Source organism: Pinus tabuliformis, chromosome 2_1 (assembly GCF_031772625.1).
Source record: "Pinus tabuliformis cultivar Carrire ecotype Pingquan chromosome 2_1, CPIR1, whole genome shotgun sequence".
In the NCBI taxonomy this organism is placed as follows: domain Eukaryota; kingdom Viridiplantae; phylum Streptophyta; class Pinopsida; order Pinales; family Pinaceae; genus Pinus; species Pinus tabuliformis.
In genome coordinates, this window is record NC_142299.1 from 889,451,082 (window position 1) to 889,468,880 (window position 17,799).

Genomic DNA, 17,799 nt, shown 5'->3' on the forward strand with positions numbered 1-17,799 from the left:
ACCTTCATCGCTTGGTCAGACCATTCCTCAAATTCACGTGGGTTAGAATGTATATAGTACGGCGCAGACACAAGCTAACCAACTGTATGTTGGGATGATGCAAAATCCCATAGGGAAACCATATAAACTGTATGAAGGTATACCTCATACACCTTACTAAGGTCGGAAAATCCAAACCTGACCATTTCAACCTTTACAAGGTTATCCTAGAGGTGGGCAGCAAGGTCATGTGTATCTCGGTTATCAAAATCCTCCCTATCCTAGAGTACAAATACCTATTGCTTAAGCCATTCCATCTTACCCATGGTATCCTCCACTGGACCTCTATAGGAAGTTGTCATTTGTAGCAACTCTTAGATTGCTAGATCTGACCCAACTTATCAATGATTCCATTTCTCATTCTCCTTGGTGACTGGTTATTCCCAAAAAATTTCCCAGTGATATCCCTAAATTCAATGGAAATCCTAGAGAAGACCCATCTACATATGTTATGACTTATCATTTGTGGTTTTCTTCAAACTCTCTCGATGATTACTCTATCTGTTTATGTCTTTTCCAGTGCACACTTACTGGTACAACAAAAAATGGTATACTGAACTACCACAAGCTTCGTTCAATAATTTCAATGCCTTAGCTACCACATTCTTAACGCATTTTTAGATACACATTCAATATGACATTGGAACTAAAATTTTAACCAATTTCAAACAATTTGATTCCACTCACATTTTTTATCACATTCATGGGTGGTGACACCGCCGTTGTTTGTGTAAAACTTTTGTTCTTGATCAATTGTTAGCCAAAAGGTTTGTTAAGTCCTTGTTACCATCCATAACAGAAGACGTCGCTAAAGGCAGAGTTGTGACCGAAGAGAAAGTAATTGCTCGTGCCCAATATCTTGATCTTATTTATACCCAATTTGTCATGCTCTATGATAAAATACCAAATGCTTCGTTACCTTCCAATATTTTTCCTCAACTTCCCAGTAAATAATCACATGCCGCTAATGGCGTGATAGGTTCTGCTAGCCATTGGGTAGTGAGTAAACCATCTAGTTCAACTCTTGATGTGGCTTCCCAAAACACTCCTTCCACTACTCATGTTGCTTCTACTTCGGAGATCAATGTCGTTCAATCCTCCAAAGGCAAATATCAGCAACCAAGAAGTAAGAAGAAAGGCAAAGGTAAAAAGAAGAAAGATAATCCTCCGTAGGATAAAAAAAAAGAATCAGTCTTCTGAAGTAAAGCAAAAACCTTGTTATCCATGAATAATTTGTAATGAGGAGCATTTCACTCGTGACTGTCCACATTGGGCAGAAGTAAATCAGTCACTTAAGTCATCTATTGCACCCACTGTGTTGACAAATTTGTTTCTGAATTAGAAGACTAATATGGTTTCTCGGGATTCGGATTCCTCTAACTCAATTGTGATTCTTTCCTCCACCAAGCCGAAAAATGACATTATGGTGGTCACCATGAATAAATACTATGGTAATGTGAATCCATCAAATGGTCAGGTTATTAGTCAACCTGCTAGTTCTACTACATCTCCATCGGATCCTACTCCAAACGTGTTTCCTATCAAATTGACAATTAAGCCTCCCAAAGTCATCATCCATAAATCTGCATTCAAACCTCGTGCAAGAGTTGCTTAGAATTATAACATAGTTGAGGATCTAGCTCAAGCTCCTTCAGCTATGTCAACTCTTGAGGTGTTGCAAAATTTTCCTGCCCAAAAGAAGGCTTTACTTTCCGCAATTGGATGTATTGATCCCTCAGATTCTAACCTTGTAGTTTTTAACCATGAGAATTATATCCCTCGACTTCCGGCCCAATTAGCTTTCATGATTCAAGTTGTCGTTTGAAGTAAGACCATCCATCACTCCATTGTTGATGAAGGAGCTTCAACCTGTATAATTTCACTTTCTTGCTGGAAGTCCATTGGTTCTCCCCAATTAAATCAGTCACCAACTACTCTAAAGGATTTTAGTGGAAGAGGATTTAAGCCTTGTGGAATTTTAAATTCGTTACAAGTAGAATTAGGCAGCAAGATGATGTCAGTTGAAGTTGAAGTTATCGATGGAACATTAGATTATAACCTTCTACTGGTTCGTACATGGGTTTATGCTATGGTTGCTATTGTTTCGACATATTTTAGGATGATCACTTTCCCTCATAAGGGAGGTGTAGTAGCCATTGATCAACTCACTTTCTTTGCAACCAATTCTCAAGTTACTGGAAGCATCTCTCATGTGAGAGAAACCCCACATCCATATCATGTCAGGGTGGGATTGCTTAAAGATTATTCCCTCATTGAAACCATTTCTCTCCCTCCTCCTTCTCTCAACGACTCTAATCTGATTTCCTATGTCAACATGATATCTTCTTGCACTACCCCATCTAGTCCTTGGATAGTGCCAAATGAATCTAACATTGACACTTTTGGTGACCACATGTCACTCAATCCCATTGAGCTCGACTATGAAGCCATCTATTTGGCTTGTGAGACGCATTCTACTCTCTCATCTTCGATCAATTGGGTTGATCATTCCTTAGATTATGACACATCCTCTGATCCCTTCTCTTGTACATTTTCTACTGATGAGAGCATCATGGAGATCATGATGCTGGATGATGCGTCGTGGGACAACCATCATCATTGTTCCTCCTTTCCAGATTCCTCCAAGGATAATATTAGTAAACACCATTGGCTTAATGTCGTTGAGATGTTTGTGAATTTTGTATCCATCCATGATATTGATTTTGAGAAAAAATTGTCGAATATTGAAGAGACCATCCCTCTCGATATTTTGATCAAACTCGAAATTTTCGAGAACATATATATCATTGTGTATTGCTCCCTGATGAGATCAAGACTTACAAAGTACTTTTCTAGGAGTTTCGAGACGTTTTTGGATGGTCTTATGAAGATATGTCAGGTATTGATCTGGTTGTTTTACATGAAATCAAAGACATATCCTAATGCTTAACCATTTTGGCAGTGCCTCTATCTAGTGCATCTCAAGAATGTTGATGCTATTAAAGTCGAATTTGAAAAAATTCTATGTACTGGTGTCATCTACCCAGTACCTCTAACTAATTGGGTATCCAACGTTGTTCCTGTCATGAAGAAACAGGTAATAATTCATGTGTGTCTCAAATACTGGGACATTAATCGTGCTTTTCCTAAGGATAATTATCCTTCCCTGTTCATCGACCAAATTGTTGATGACTGTGCTCGTTGTGAAATATTTTCGTTTATGGATGGATTTTTCGGCTACAATCATATCAACATTCTCCCATCGAACCAACATAATACCATATTTATTTTTCCATCGGTCACATTTGCATATCAAAAGCTCCCTTTCATATTGAAAAATGTTGGGGCTACTTTTCATAGGGCAATGAATTATGCCTTCCATGACATTAAAGGCATTGTACAACCATATATGAATGACCTACCTGCTCACTTAAAACATCATGTTGATCATTCAATGCATCTTATGGCTATATTTTTACGTTGTCGGCACTATAAAATTAGGCTCAATCTGCACAAGTGTGTGTTTTGTTTTAACTGTGGTTGACTTCTTGGTTTTGTTGTATCGAAAAATGAAATTCATATTGACCCATTGAAAGTCCAGGCGATCCTAGATATGCCTACTCCTTCCTCTCTTCTTCAACTTCAACGACTCTAATGGAAGGCTAACTTTCTATGGATATTTGTTCCCAACTATGCCGAATTAACCAAAGGAGTTACTCACTTGTTAAAGAAATGAGTTCCCTTCCATTGGGATGAAACTCCCCAAAATTTGTTTGATGCCTTGCGATATTTTCTTATCCAGGCATCCTTGTTCTATACCCCAGATTACCAACGTGATTACTTCTTATACCTCGTCCCTGTAGTTACTACCATCACTATGGTATTGTTCCAAGAGGACAATGTAGGGACTGAACATCCTATTTATTATTTGAGTCGAAACTTAAATGATACTGAGATCAAATATACTCACGTCGAAAAGTTAGCTTTGGCGGTTGTCCAGGTTGTCCAAAGGTTTCGTCACTATATCCTACTTTGCAAGACTATGGCTGTTTCCAAATAGAACCCCTTGACATACATCTTGTCACAACAATTGTTGGGGGGAAAGTACTCCAAATGGATTGTCATCCTCCAGGAGTTCGAATTGGAGTTCATCGAATCCAAGTCGAAGAAATCCTTAGTTTTTGTTGAGTTAATCTGCAACCTTCCCATTGTCGAAAGTAAAACAATGTCTAACAATTATATTCTAGAGGAGTAATTATTCCTGGTAGCGTCATCTGGCCTATTGTATGCATACATTATTGTATATCTCCAAACTCAGAATTTCTGGTCTGATACCTCTCACTCTGACCAGCGACATATCTGATATCAAGCTAAAATTTATATTATAATTGGTGACACCCTTTATTTTCATGGTATCGATATGATTTTTTGAAGGTGCCTTACTCATGAAGAGGTCAAGAAATCCCCGAATGAATGCCATCCTGGGGCATGTGGTGGACATATGTCCGGTTATGCCACCGCACCCTAGATTTTTCGTGTTGGTTTCTTTTCGCCTACTATGTTTCGTGATTGCATCGTCACTGTCCAAAAGTGTCATGCCTACCAGATATATGATCGTAAAACTCATGCTCGACCCACTCCTTTACACCCCTTTATCATCATTGGTATTTTTTTGAAATGGGGCATTGACTTCATGATATGTAACCCTCACTCGGTTGGGGGGCATGGCTACATCATTGTGGTAGTAGACTATTTTACCAAGTGGTCTAAGGCAATGCCTACATACAATAACACCAGCAAAACAACTACTATCTTCCTTTTTAATCATGTCATTACAAGGTTTGGTGTAACACAGGCTATATTTACAGACCATGGGAAACATTTCCGTAACCACATGATGTCTAAGCTGACTACCAAGTTGGGCCTCTCCCATCAAAGCTCAACTCCCTACTACCCTCAAGTGAATGGGAAAGTTGAGGCCATCAATAAAGTTCTCAAAACAATGCTTCAACGCATGATAGGGATCCACAGATCTGATTGGCATATTATCCTTTATGCAACCTTGTGGGAATATCGAACCTCTATTCGGACTGCTACCGGATTCACACCATTTCAATTGGTATACGGTATGGAAGCAATCCTTCCTATTGAGTGTGAAATTCCATCTCTAAAACTTGTTGTCGAGCTCCTCCCTTCCACTTCTGTAGAAGAAGAGCGTCTCTTACATCTGACACCCTTAGATGAAGCTCAGTGTGATTTCTTGATGGCTAATGAGTCCCATAAGAAATGCATTAAGGTGTAATACGACAAGAATGTCAAGCCTCATGTCTTATCGGAAGGTGACATTATCTTGTATTATGATCAAGAGTCTGAAAATTTAGGATTAGGGAAGTTCGATCCAATGTGACTAGGCCCATACAATGTTAAACATGTTATTGTTAAAGCGGCCTACGAGCTTGTTGATTTCAATGGAGTTCCATTGGCGCAACCTAGAAATGGGTTGTACTTTAAAAAATACTATGCTTAAGTGATTTTTGCGTAGTTCACTGTGTACATGTTGTATATAGGTGTGTTGAGTGCGTTTGCAGTGTTCCCTTCAGAGTTTCTTACAGTTTTTGTTAATCATGTTTACATTTGATTTGCAGATGTCAACATCCCTTCAACCATATGTTGGTTATGCTGATGGCGTTAGTCATAGTACTCATAACCTTTCTTGCGAAACATGGGATATATATTCTTCGAATGACAAGTTAGTGAGTTTACAAGGGATTTGTATCAGTCACTCTAAAAATAATATCATTGAGTATAGCACAATGATCGAGCTATTTTCTGATGCTATTTCTCATGGTATTCGTCGTATAGTTATCAGACTTGACTCACAACTTGTAGTACTACAGTTGACTAATGTCTATTCAGTTAGGAGTCCAACTATGCTTCATATGTTCTTAAGGGTTCGCCTTCTAGAAAGACATTTTGATTATATCCAATATCAACACATTTCTAGAAGTCTAAACACATTGACAGATGCATTGGAAAATCATGTTTTAGATAGAAATTTGTGACATATGTAAATTCAATTCAATTCACATCACATACATTGAACAAGATAATAGAATGCATAAGAAACACCAATAGTGTATATATGTATAAAAGTCGTGTGGCCATATGTGTCTCAGGCACAAGTTTTTATAGAACGAAACTTTGATATCTATATCTATATATATATATATATATATATATATATATATATATATATATATATATATATATATATATATATATATATATATATATATATATATATATATATATATATATATATATAAACTTGTGCCTGAGACACATATGGCCACACGACCTGTCATATCAAAGAATATACATGCAATTAAAATATGGCTATATAGCCTCGTAGTAGACTAGTCTTAATGATGCTCATGATAGCAAGCCACTGTGCAAGCCATATTGCATGGTAGTTGATTGATACGGCTAGGCACACCAATAGTATGACGTTGCAGTGTCATAGGGATATGATCGACCCTAGTCTTGATTATACCCTCGGTTAATCCTCCATGTGTCACTCAACCTCTGCAAGAGTCTCGGTCACATTGATATCTTGCAATACGTCTCGTCCCCTAGTAGCAATCTGTACTCCAACTGGTGCCTATTGTGGGTCTCCATCATGTTGAAGATAGGATGAACCGACAGGTTGAATGGGTCCAACATCTGCATGTAAAAATCGATAGTTAGTCTCAGATACATAGAAACTACAAAAAAAATATGTAAAACTTAAAACTCAGAAAATGATCAATTTTTTTTTTACCTATGGCACTCTATCGCTTGTCATTAGGATGCACGAGCTCCAAATCTCCACGTAAATCCATCCCTACATATGGATAGTCTTCAATCATAATAAGTTGCATGTGCAACCATCAAAAGAAGATTGGTGTGAAGCTCATAGATGATGAACCTTCATGTCTGGACATGAGATCAAACCATCTCCTCATCTGTGGGATTCTTGGATCTGCAGGCTCGAACGAGATATACTTTGGTCGGAGTAATGGAATCCACTTTAAGGCAAATTGAATCAAAATCGAACCATACCCAAAGTTCTTTAACCATCCATCCTTTACCTTGGTAAGTTGTTCTTTAATGTTTGCTAGTACCCCCTTGCTCCAGTTGAACATTATTGACTCTATGCACTCTAAAGCATACTACATTTGGGACCTTTTGGCCAAATGCAGGGTATCAATGCCGACCAATCTAGCAATGATAAATAGTATTTTCCTCAAAGGTAAACGAACCACATCCTTTATCTCAATTTTCCCATCCTTGGTCGATTGGTTTCGAGGTCTACAGTGTGTACTGATATAATCCTTGATTGTCTATCCATCCCTCCTCAAACTAGATAACGAGACAAGGAAACATCTCCTCAATAAACATTTCAGGAAATATATATCTTTCACTTGTATACTAAGCATATGTGCTCCAATGTGCTTGAACATCCCATGCTCTAACAAGATACTCTAACAGCTCCATCTGTTGCCTCATTCTAGGAACCCAGAATAATTTCAGAAGCCCATAGTTTCTTAATGCCTGAATAGTGGCTAGATCAGTATAAAAATACATGTCTTGTTCTTCATGTTCTCTTTCCCACCATATCAGATCCATTTTGTTCCAATGGAAACTTGAAGCATGACAAGAAGAATCATTAGAGTGAATCTCATGCAAAAAAATTGAGAGAATTTTGAGTGAAACAAGCAAAACAACTTTTCGAAATGCGCCCAACGCACTCTACCAAAGGGAGACAATGTGTTGCAACGCCCTTGCAGTGTAAATTTTTCCTACCCAGTGCACCTTCCAAAATTTTCAGGGTGCGTTCGAGCTAAGGTGAAAAATTAAAGCCCTAAGTCACCCAAAAATGGAAAAAGTATGCATGATATGTAAAATCAAAACCGTAAAAAGAAAGAGCAAGGTGAGATATCCTACATGGAAGTGATGAAACTCAAAATGATCTACGGTATTGGTCGCAATCAACGACAAAATATTGGGGGCAAAAAACACTCAGAGCTCACTCACCAAGAGGTAAAATGTAAAATGGTAAAAATGAATTACTTTTTGCCTATTTATGGTCATTTTCATGATTATTTTATTAATATTTTATTATTTTGACCTAAATATGACTTAATTTGATCATGAATTAGGTATTTTTAATCTTTTGGTGATGTTCTGAGCAACTTAATAATTGTTTGACATATTTGATGATGTCTAGATCGAAACAAATCATTTTGACCAAAGAGCATACTTTATCACTTTTTCGGGCTCTTTAAACTTACGAAAAAGGAACCCCTTGGAGTCCTCTTTCAACTCCTTTTATACTCCCAAAACATGAAAATATTATTGAGCACTTGTTTTTTCGAACGCGTTAAAGTAAATGAAAAAATGTCTACCCAGTATAAGTTTAACCCTTTTCCGAACTGAGATAGACTATTTACGAAAAAGGAATACCTTAATCTAACATGGATAAGAGGTTCTCATGAGTATTGTTTTCTGCCTTTTCGAACTCAAGAGATAAATTTATGAAAAGGAACCTTTGGAGTTTTATTTTTTGCCTATTTTTCAAAATCTCTAGACATGAAAAAGGATTTGAGTTTTGTCTTCACTAGACTCGTGAAAGCATCAAACAATGGTGGACTCATCGAACATGACGGAACCGAACCACTCCTTCTCAAGGTTCATTAAAATATTCAGATGGATTCATCTTAAGGATGAAGTTACAAATCAAGAATATTTTATCCTCCTCAAGCTTGTTAAAAAAAATAAAGAGGTACTGACTAGAAATGGTTAAGGAAATTGGGAAACAGGGTACTCTACCTATTAATGGTAGCAGTTCACTCTTGAACATGACAATATTCCACTTCATCTACGTGGCTATTGGCTTGGGAAATTTGTTTGTCTTTATGGTTCATCATACCATATCAAAGCCTTCGATTTTGGTTTTGGGTCAATGTTACCAACTCCATTCAGTGTCATTGATATGTTCAAGAGAAGTCATTCATTTGATATTTGATATGATACTCTTAAGCCTTCATTTCATGTCTGGAATTCCTGAACCAGTTCCACATCAGCATCATTCTGCCTCAAATCTTGATACCTTTTTCGTGTCGTTGATGGGGGATACATTAAGGCCCTCCTGCGACATGTCACTTCCTGTGACATTAGCTCATTATCCAGGGAGTTGACTTATAAACTCTTTTCGGTACCTTGGAGCTTTCATACATCAATGACAAGTTTCCTCGCTCTCAACGATAGGTTTTCATCATTGGCCTTCGATCGAAAGATTTTTTATGGTGTTCGACTACAACTCATTCGTTCACACCATTGTGCCTTGAGAGCCATTAACAACATCAGTGTTTTCTCTCGCATTTGTTAACGACTTACATCATTGGTCAGTAATCAGATGGTGTATGCCATGTTCGACTCCAGTTCCTTTATAGGTTAGACTCATACATTGAACGATTGAGTGAACAAGATAGAAGACCCTGGATCTATTCCCATCCATCTGGGTTGTGATTTTAGGATTAATAAAATGTTACAAAATATGATGGCTATGGTCATACATATAGTCATCCAAGCATGGGTCCACTTTTTGTCATCAGTGGATGAGATTTCTTGATCATTATACATGTAATGTTAGCTTATGTGTTGAGCATAGGTATGCCTCCCTCAGTAGTGACATCATGATGAAAATGTATTATAACAGATGATGGTCTCGAATGGTTGTTCTTGATCCAAACTTGCCACAATGTAAAGCACTTCAGACATCAACTATCATTTATGACTTTTCGCTGTAGGGGGAAATTTGTTATAGGCCATTTTGTTGCATCTGGTCAATAGGCCTACAAACCAGATCAATCCATATCCACGAACATGTTGTCATCATCCCTACACAAAGCCCTAAGCATGAACTTTCCAAAAATTCTGAGTTTTTGGGATTAACTACTCAAAATAAAACTTTTAAGCCCCAATGCACCCTGCCGCTTTAGATACCTACATACATCGTTGGTTTCTTCCTTCTACACCAATGTAATTCAATAGTAGCTTGCTCCTTGTTGGGGGTTGATTCCAGAAATTCAGGAAAATTAAAAAGATTTTAGAAACTTCCTCTTTCAGAAGCTTCCAAGGGTTATTTTAACCATTTAACCTGGAAAAGAAGCTTGAGCCCTATCTGATCTTACCTTGGAGACTTCACCTCTTATCCCTTGAGCTCATCCTCCCATCTTGAGTGGATCTCAAGCCTAGATTGGTAAATGGATAAGAATTCCTAAACTACCATCCCTATCCTATAAATTTACTTCCATCCACAACATTAGGGTTGGATTTTAGACACTGTTCATGCCTTCATGTTGTTGCCTTGAATCTAAGAGAGTATTTATCTTCATGCATTAGGGTGACATTGAGGTGTTCTTTGTGATAAGTAAGTACAATTCAAATTGGGGAAATCTCTACAAGATAAGCTACGATTCTTGGTTGTAAACTCTCTCATGTTTCTATTAATACAAAGAGTATATTGTTTTCTTATATGTGATATGTTACATTTACATTCATGTATTTCAATGCCTCGTTGATTCATTAAATAGAGTAACTGAATTATACAACGTAGATGTTGTGGATCCTTGGCTTATTTTGTTTACATGTTCACGTTCTAATTATATTGCTCGGATCTATGATTGGAGCTTACAAGCTAGGAGGAAAGTAAAGCTTGCGATGGATTCCAAGAAAGCCTCTTTCCTATTCTTCAAGTTCTCTAAGGGAAACCCTATATTCTTTGCTTTCTATTTTTCTATACCAATCCACTAGGTCTAGAGAAGATACTTTTGTCCCCAATCATAAATTTAGCATAACACACGCCTTCCTTCTTTCCAGTAGATTCGTCAACAAGAGATGTACCAAGGAAAATCTTCCACAAATCATAGCTCAAGAAGAGATCATTTCTTTCAAACTTCGACCATTCACTATTTATTTTCCCTCTCTACGATATTTCAAACCATGATCAATCAAGTGTTCTCCAAATGAGCTCCATCTTCTCTCTATTTATATAGTTCAGAGGGATATGAATAGACATGTCCATTGGGGCAGAGCCAACTTAACATGTAGGCTGACTTGGCACCTAGACGGGATTTTGACAAAAATTAAATATCCAAAAAAAATCATTTATCTTTACAATAGGTCCAAATAGGACTTAAACATTTTTGAATAAAAAGCCTAGAAGCATGAAGAACATGCTTATCTAGAAAAATAATAATATTTTTTCTTTTTCTTTTTTTACATAAAATACATAATGGTACAAATTATGAAGATCGAGAATAGTTATATTCTCCAACACTCCCTCTTAACTAGGGATGTGTTCATAATTGTACACCTAGTGCATGGATACTCACAAACTAAAATATTCTCATAAGAAGAGCCAGCTTGATAAGTCATCTTTAAGCATCAACATCATAAACAACATTGTCAACATAATAAGGCCTTATTTGACAAATATTCATATATCAAAGCATAATGTTGGGAGGCTTTATGTGGGACACCACACTACCTCTTAAGGGGCATATCCAATCCAAATGTTTAGTAGGTATGTCCTTTTAGGACTATTCTTATCTTGGATTACCTATCATCAAATAATTATAGTCCTCTTCGACCACTCTTCTCTTGGATACCTATCTAATCCTCAAAGAGTGTTGATTCACTTCCTATATTTCATTCTCTATCCTCAAGGTCCAGTATCAATCTTAAAACCTTATTCAGTCCTTTGAACCCCATTCTTCCTCCATGGCCTTCACTAGACGTATAACTGTTAGTCATGGCCTAGTGCATGACACATGAAGAAGATAATATAATTTCCATCATCATTCCCTCTCAACCAGAGAGAATATATTCATTCCCTCTTGACCAGGGAATAGATCCTTGCTCCTTTTCAAACATTTAAGGAGACTTCTTACTCCCTCTCAAGCATAAAGGATATTCCTTACTTCCTTTTAATTGGGAAGTCCTAACCACAAGTTCTTTTAGTGTGTCTTCATCAATCCACCAACTACTAGTTCTTTATGGAGATATTTTAGTAGTTTCATGGCTTCTCCATCCTTTAGTATCTCATCGTATAGAGCTTTTATATTTATAGAGCCAATATGTGACAAGGTTCAAACCATAAATATTTCATATCACTTTTTTCCAGTCATTATCAGTAGAGGGATTATATTGAGCCAATTGAAGTAGAGCTAGACATAGCTTCTTCTAATCATGAAAGTGATCTTCATCGTCATATAAACATCAAGTTACCTTTTTGTACTACTAAATTTCCACCCCAAGATGATATAGACATCTTGACCACATAATCCATCCACTCAATCCATGTATTCAATGAATTGATTTAAAAACAAACACTTGTCTCAACTACCATTATGCATTTCCACAGCATCCTTCCAGGTAGCAAAACCATATACCAACCAGATAACAAATACCAAAAAAAATAATATCATAATTACCTCAACATGATGGCATTTTGTCAAGATATTAGATTCTTGTTTCTTGTTTCATTTGATATCAACATCCTTTCTCTTATTGTACAAACATCCTTCTCCATGCTTTTCACTTTTCAATCAAAGTTCCCATGGAATGAACCAATCAACAAGATATAATACCTTATTCCTTGGAGTTGTCATTGATAACTCTCTACCTTTCTTCGGTATACCATACATGATTTTTGATCAATACCATCATACAAACTCTCCATCCAACTTCTTCACATACTCTTGCAATATGTCCTACCAGGGAGCTAAGTCATATCCCAAGCAGATCACCAATATCAAAGTTGCCAAATTATAATAACCTCTTAGGCAAGATGTTAGATTATGTTATTTTCTCCCTATGAAGTCAACAATTATTTGCACACTTTATCTTCATATTGCAAAAATATTTTGCTTCATATTTCAATCATCAGTGTGTTCCCAGATGATCTCATCAGCTGAAAATTTGAACATAGTTTCCATTATGGTCCTTACAATTCCCTCTTTCCATCATGCTCATCATTTTCATGGAGTCATCAACAAGCAAGAGTGTTGCTTTGCTTTTGGTCTTCCATCTTTCTCATCTTGCTTCCTTTATTATGTACCTACAATTTTCACCAACAAGTACAACCAAACAAAATATACAAAGACAAGAGCATGATGTGAATTTTGGCAATCTAGGATATCCATGGTTTCTCAGAGGGTCTACTTCTAGGTTTCTTGCTACAAACCCTATATTTATCGATTTAACTCTTATTAGGATTTTAGCGGAAACACCTTCCTTAGGGTTTTTATTTTAAGCTCTAGTTTTCATTTTTACTTCAACCCCTGTTAGGGTTTTACCATATTCCTTAGAATATACTTTCAAATTTAGATTTACAAACCCTAGATGATATTTCCAAAGAGCCAGGGTTTCCTTAGAGGGAATAATGAAATAGGGTAAGGCTTTTCGCTCCTAGGGTTAATTCAATCTAAACTAGGGATTAGAAATCCTAATTACTAAGAATATTCAAGACTTCATAATGTACAAGTCTTATAAACCCTAGAGACTTCGTGGTGATCAAGACTTACAAGGAATTTGCAAAATCATAACTGCAAAAACCTAGAGACCCTTTATATCCATATCTAAGTGGACCCTTTCAAATGATCACAAAACACATAGAAATCATACATACCTTTTGTAACCTTACCTTACCTCTTATTTTGCAAAGATCTGACCCTGAACAACTTTCTTCAAGTCAGCTTTGTTGACATCATCCTTTCATCATACTACTTAAATATGATTTAGCCTACTATCGTTACCATTGTCTTATTAAGTCCATCCAATTACTATTACATTAATTTTCTTATTGTTATATAGATCACTCTTATTTTGTGATAGTCTTTGGTTCTTTCACTACGAGCCATAACAAGGTAGAAGAATTTAGTTTGAATTTACCAGGGCATCAAACTATTGTTTCAATATCATATCAAAATCATATTAGATCTCTGTCATATATTATGTTTTTTCAAAACTCTAGGCTAGATTAACTTATACATAATTTTTTATATATTACATCTCCTACTTGCACTTCTCACAAGAAAAACACATGACCTAATTTTTTACTTTCCTCATAATGCCACTGAGATTTCTTGTCATAATAGGTTCATATTCAAACTCTCAGTCTTTCTTTTACATACGTCATAGACTATGCGAAACCAACTCCCAAAAATTCAAAAGGATGTTGTTGAGTTATATGTTGGCATATGAACCATATTTGTTTCACATTATTTGTGTATCAAAGTCATTGCCACATACTAGTCATCAAGACTGAATCACCATCGATCTCTATAAAGCGTGATGTGTTAGGATATTCTGACACATAGGAAATAGTTAAGTATAACTTGGTATAGTGTAGAGTTAGGTAAAGTGTGTTTCTTTACTATGTACTTTTGTAACTTACAATCTGACGGTCACAAAATGTAGTGATCTGACAGTTCATTCTCTCTTCGGTATTACCAACACTTGATTCGTGGCTTAACACCCAATTGGTCCATGATCTCTATTTAAAGAGCATGGAGGGTCATTTGTAGTGTAACCATTCATGAAAGAAGCTTATGTAAATTTTCATTCTTTTATTAATAAATTGCCTGAAGTGGTTGCGTTGGCTCAGGCCGTGGACTGTTTCCCTCTTTGAGGGTTTTAACCACGTCAAGAACATTGTTGTATTGATATGTGATCTGTTTGTGAGTGGTGACCTTTAGTGTTCTATCTGAGGAACTTACCCTATGAATTCCTACATGGTAGCAGAGCTATTTGAGGGCCGCATCCGTTGGTGATCCAAATCTGAAGCCGGTAGAACTGCATCCGACTGTCATTTCCTAGATCTATTGTTTCTGACTACTTTCGGGCCGAGACGACTACTCTATTGTGTTAGGAGCACCTGTTCCAGTGAGGGACCCCTTTCGTTTCACGCGAAAATGTTTCCGGTAGCCCTAGCTACATCATTTTTAAGATCTTGAGGTATATAATGTTTATTTGTAGTTTTTAGTTATTTTCTCTCTGTTTATTTCGGTTTATTTATCTCTTTGTTTTTTTACTACCGGATCGATACCTTTCATTTCTGCTATTCTCTTTGCCCCACGACTCTGTGTGATTTGGGAAAACTAGAAACAGAAAGGAAGGATTTTTCTCATGCGTATGCTCTTTTCCAGTGTGCCTTAGTCTGATCTTGGAAAATTAGAAACATTGAGGAAAATATTTAGTTTTCAGAGCCGTTTTTTTTAATCAGCCTAATTTTTTGAGATATTTCCATTGGAACACTTAGTTTTAGCATTTACAGCTTCAGTTTCTGTTAAAATGGAAAATCCATGCCAAGTTATTCTTGATAGGACCAACTACTTCCAATGGTGGTCCTGCATTGTGGATTTACTTAGAAGTAAAGGTCTTTACAAAATAGCCTCAGGCCAAGAAACCAAACCTCAAGATGAAGATAAGGTAGACAAATAAGAAAATAGGCAAGATTAAGTACGTGGGTTGATAGGGATGTCTATTTCTCCATACCTTAGATTCCATATCGCAGAACTTGATACTCCTAATGAAGCAATGAAACAGCCCACTAAAGTTATTGGAATTAAAAATGAAATTAGAGCCCATCAACTCAAAAATGAGTTGCTTACATTGGACCCCAATAATTCTTCTTCCATTGAAGATTTTTTGTCCAAGTTCAATACCCTTAGACTTCACTTGGAAGCTGTTAAGGGTAAGAAAGAAGATGGTAGCCTTATCTATTCCATTCTTATTAAGTTGGGACCAGCCTACTTTTTGTTTATTTCCACCTTCCATTCTACTAAAGAAGCCTTTATTTCTCATGGACAAGACTACAAGTCCCCCTCTTTTGATGCCTTTTGTGATTCTTTAATAAGAGAACAAGAAAAGCTCTTATATCTTGGTCTTATTAGTCTTGGAAACTCTTCTAAGAAATCCTTAGCTGCCCAGAAACAACCAAATTCAAAGAATCCTAAGAAGCAGTATCCTAAAAAGAATGGTCCTAAACCAAACAAGGGTCCTAAGCAATTTCAATCTCAAAAAGAAAAATCATTTCAACAAAATGATAAGGAAAATAAAAACAAAGGGAAGAAGACTAATAGACATTGCCACTTTTGTAATCGAGATGGCCACTTAGAATCCAAATGCTTTCAGAAGATGGAAGCCTTGGAAGCAGCATTGAAGAAGCATAACATCCATTTGGAGCACTCTTCAACTTGAACTTCATCTTTAGGAATGGCACTTTTTGCATGTGGTTGTCAAGCATCTCGGTCTGGTTATGCACTAAATGTATCTTCTTCTTCTCATTCTCATGAGTGGCTCATTGATTCTGGAGCTTTTTATCACATGGCCAAAAACAAAGCCATGTTTTCTTCTTTAAATGATTGTAACACCAAAAATATATATGTTGGTGATGATATATCTCTTAGTGTTGTAGGGACTAGAACTGTTCATCTAGACAATGGTCAATTTAATGATGTGTTATGTGTTCCAACCTCATCCTGCAACCTTCTATTTGTATATCAGATAACTCATTCAGATGAAGGTAAAATCATTGAATTTTCACCTCATGATGTTGTAGTTAAGGACCTAAGAGATCCTAGACAGATTTTAGCTACTGGCATTGATGATGATTCTACAAGGTTGTATAAATTTAACAGCTTTGGGTCATCAAATCTTCCCTCAGTATTTGTTTCTCATAATGATGAAGTGAGAAAACTTTAGCATGAGCGATTTGGTCACTTAAACTATCGCTCCCTTCAGAATCTATGTAAAGAAAATATGGTGACAGGTCTTCCAATGGTATCTTGGGGAGATGGTGTTTATTCTAGATGTGTACTTGGAAAACATCATTGGGATAGTTTTGAAAAACGTGCCTCTTGGCACACCTTATCCCCTTTATAGCTTGTGCATAATGATTTATGTGGTACACTTCTAGTTGTTTCATTCTCTGGCTACAAGTATTTCTTATCTTTGATTGATGATTTCTCCAGACGCACTCGGGTATACTTCTTAAAACTCAAGAGTGAAGTATTTAACATGTTCTTAGCCTTTAAGGGCTTTGTTGAAAAACAATCTGGACATCAAATTCTTAAGCTAAGATCTGATAATGGAGGAGAATATGTTAACAACAAATTCATCAACTTTTGCACTGAGAATGGAATTCAAATGCAACATACTATTCCATATACTCCACAACAAAATGGTGTAGTTGAAAGGAAGAATCGCACCTTAAAGTAAATGGTTAATTGTATGCTTCAATCTAAAGGACTTAGTCTTAATTTTTGGGTAGAAGCAATTAACTATGCAAATTACATAGTAAATCGCACTCCTACTAAGGTTTTAAATAATATCACTCTAGAAGAAGCATGGAGCTCAATTAAACCAGATGTAAGTCACTTTCATGTTTTTGGAAGTGAAGCATGGGCCCATATTCCAGATGAGAAACATAAAGCTTTAGAACCTAAGAGTGAAAAATGTACTTTTGTTGGATATTTTGAAGATGTCAAAGGATATAAAATTATTCTATTTAAGTCCAAAAATGTTATCATTAGAAGGGATGTAAAGTTTACTGAAAATATATCGGCCTACGAGCCTAGTTCGGTGAATGTGCCACCTCTCTCTATCCCTTCTGAAAATATTTCTTCTTCAGATGATGACAGCGAGGATAAC